A 3,069-nucleotide genomic window follows, 5' to 3' on the forward strand; every position below is an offset into this window, starting at 1 on the left:
TCTCATTTCTTCCCTTTCCAAAATCATGGTCTGTAACATGCCAGGCTTCATAGGCCATGAGAAGTCACAGTGACAAGGTGATGTATGAGAGTCTTGTGCTTTCTCTGGAGGTTTTTAAATGCCCTGAAGGACACAGGATGGTCTCAAGAGGTACTAATTTTAAAAATGTTACAGTCCATTCAAAGGCACAATAAAAGGGCTGATTCCCAAAGTGGATTTTGTAAGAAGATTTATTTTAATTAAGTGATTTCATGATGAAACATGGTCTTAAACAAAATAGAGATCGGTATGAAAATAAATTATACACAGAAAAATCTTTTCCCCAGATGTTTTTGAGCAACGGGAGATACAACGCAACAGTCCTGCACTCAGCCAAGCAGATCACCACATAGATCTGTGAGCACTCACATTATTTTTCATTCCTTGAAGCCAGGCACAACGGAAGATGCTGTGTGCCCTTGCAACAACCTCAAACACATTCTGTACCTGCACTCTCTGCCTCCACAGAAAACAAGTGAAATGTGATGCAGTGTAAACAGAGAAGAGGACACACACCACCTTAATGCCTGAAGCATGTATTTCCCATTTAGTGTTTGTGAAAGAGAGACCAAATTCCTATGAAGCTTGAACTGGCCTGCAGGAAGATAGAAAAGTTTGGTACTGTATTTGGTACACAGCCTGGTGAACACTTAACTGAAAGGGATGGAAAGGATTAAAAAATACACCACGTGTTCAGCTTGAAGCTTAGAAATAAATACACACACTGTATTCTCAGTGCCTGAAAATCTTTAAAAACAAAGAGCTTGGTATAAAATTAGTCCAAGTAGTTGTCAAAAATGAGGGAGATGCACCTATTTACTTGGTAGATTCTGGATGCCTGCATCCCCAGTACAAAGACTTGTAAAACTAAATGTGCCTTCAGACATGCTGAACAACCCCAATTGTAGCCTGGCAAGGGCCAGAATGTGGAACTGTGCCAGTATCCCACACCACATCCCTCACTACCTTCTTTTGCTCTCAGGTTTTGCCATAATGCACTGCAGCAGCTCTTAGCAGTACAATTGTTCAGTCAGTTATAAAAGAAAGCATCCTTGCCGGTCAGGATTCACAGATGCCCTCATGGCTGTGTAGTCCAAGGAGAAACAGTACAAAGGAAAAGTGTCCTCCTAAATTGATTTATTTACTTAGTATTACCACAATTCTTGTCTCTCCCTGCCATGCTGACAACAGACAGCAGACTCCCGAGTGCTACAGAATCATTGCAGAAAAACATCCTGCTGGAACTGTGGAACCATTACGGTCCAACGTACTAATTGTCTTCTCGGTTAGGACTTGAAGACTGTATAAAACTCTTACCATCTCATTTACGGGGCTGAAGAGGAAAACTTGCAATGAATCTTTCTTGTGACTCTTATACTGGCTTATGTAATAGTCTTGGCTTTTAGGTAAAGAATGAAGGCAAAGAAACAGATCCTGCAAGCTCCCTGCCCTCTATGAAGTGTTTTTTCTAACACCATCAGAGTGTGTAGTAAAGAATGTTTTGATTGTTTCACCTAAACTTCAGAAACATTGTATCAGTCCCTCTCTTGGTGGAAATTCAGGGCTCTTACACAACCAGAGTACAACCTCCAGTCATCTAAGAAACAAAATCTCTGTTTCCACTCATCTAAACATTAGGGATTTGGCCCATCACATTTCAAATGGAAGTCAGCTTCAGCAAGGATGGTTTACCAGGTGCCATTTCTCTTGCCAATGCAGCTAGTAACAAACACAGTAATTATTTGTACAAACAATAAGAGTAAAGAGGCCTTCCAGACACTACCCTTGTTTTATTTTAAAGTCTTCATTTTCCTGAGAGTAATCCAAATTAAAAAAACCCCAGTAAACAAAAAAACCCCACCACCATACAGAGTAAGTTTTCTGACAGTAGGGTTTTCAAACCGTAATCATTAGGTGAACTATACCTTGCAGTGGAAGGAACACTGACATGTTTAAGGTAAACAGTTATGTTAACTTAATAGTCAGGGAAAATATCCCTTTTCTGTGTGCCCAGTGGTCAGCACAGCTCACTGTCCTGCTCCCTACTCACACAGCATAGTCCTTTTCCTTTCCCTGCTTTTTCAGTCCCGCTTTCACTCCGGCACTGCTCCATGGCTGCACTTTGTATGCTTTAACTGCTGTGTGGAGCTGCCCTACGTTATCATTGTAGCATCTACAATTACATTCCTTCCTCGGCATTATTTATGAGGCTTCAGAGATTGATTTGCTTATTCATACAGCCATCTCTTTTAAAATTACTCTTCTGACTGCAGTCAGAATGACAACCAAATATGCTATCTCAGCAAAATCCCATCACCCTGACTTACATGGCTAGAAGAATATATCTATTAAAACATGTAATTCTCAGTTGAAATGAGAGGTGCCAAACAGTCAGTGGAATATGTCACAAGCTGCATTGGGCAGGCAATAGATATAAACAAGCTTTTAGAAGAAAGCAGGTTTTTGCTCTGTGTTTTGTTTTTTAACTGCTCACAGTCTGCATGTTAAACAGTGATTCTGTCACCTCTCTGAACTGAAGGGAGCTGCTTTGGTTGCAACCATTGCTTTAATTCTTGATGAAGAAATAACTCCACCATCTTAACTCTGATGCTGCAGCTACCCTCAGCGTAGGTGGTCAGCAATCATCTCTGGGTGATTGTAGGATTATGTGTAATTAACAGGAAGAGGCTGTCTGGCTTTGGGAGAGTAAGGGAGATTGGAGACCAGAGTCCTGAGGAGTTTTGTAGGTCTCTCTACTTAAAAGTGGATTGCATTGATGTCAGCACAAAAGTGTCTTCAATTAGTAGAACAATATAGCTCCTGAGCACTGAGCAAAAGCCCTCCTCGGAGACAAGGCTTTTCCCAGTAGAGGCACAGTGAGAAACTTCTGAAAGCTCAACAACTGAAACCCAAAACATAGTTTTCATTATTCAGCAGGTTTTTAAAGAGAGACAGGACTGAGAGAACGTTGTAGTTTGGGCTGGGAGCCCTCTGCTACGGGGGTGTTTCCTGTGTCTGGAAGTCCAGCCT

This window comes from Melanerpes formicivorus, unplaced genomic scaffold (assembly GCF_026170545.1).
Source record: "Melanerpes formicivorus ecotype bairdi unplaced genomic scaffold, bMelFor1.0.p_v2 SCAF_5, whole genome shotgun sequence".
Lineage (NCBI taxonomy): Eukaryota > Metazoa > Chordata > Aves > Piciformes > Picidae > Melanerpes > Melanerpes formicivorus.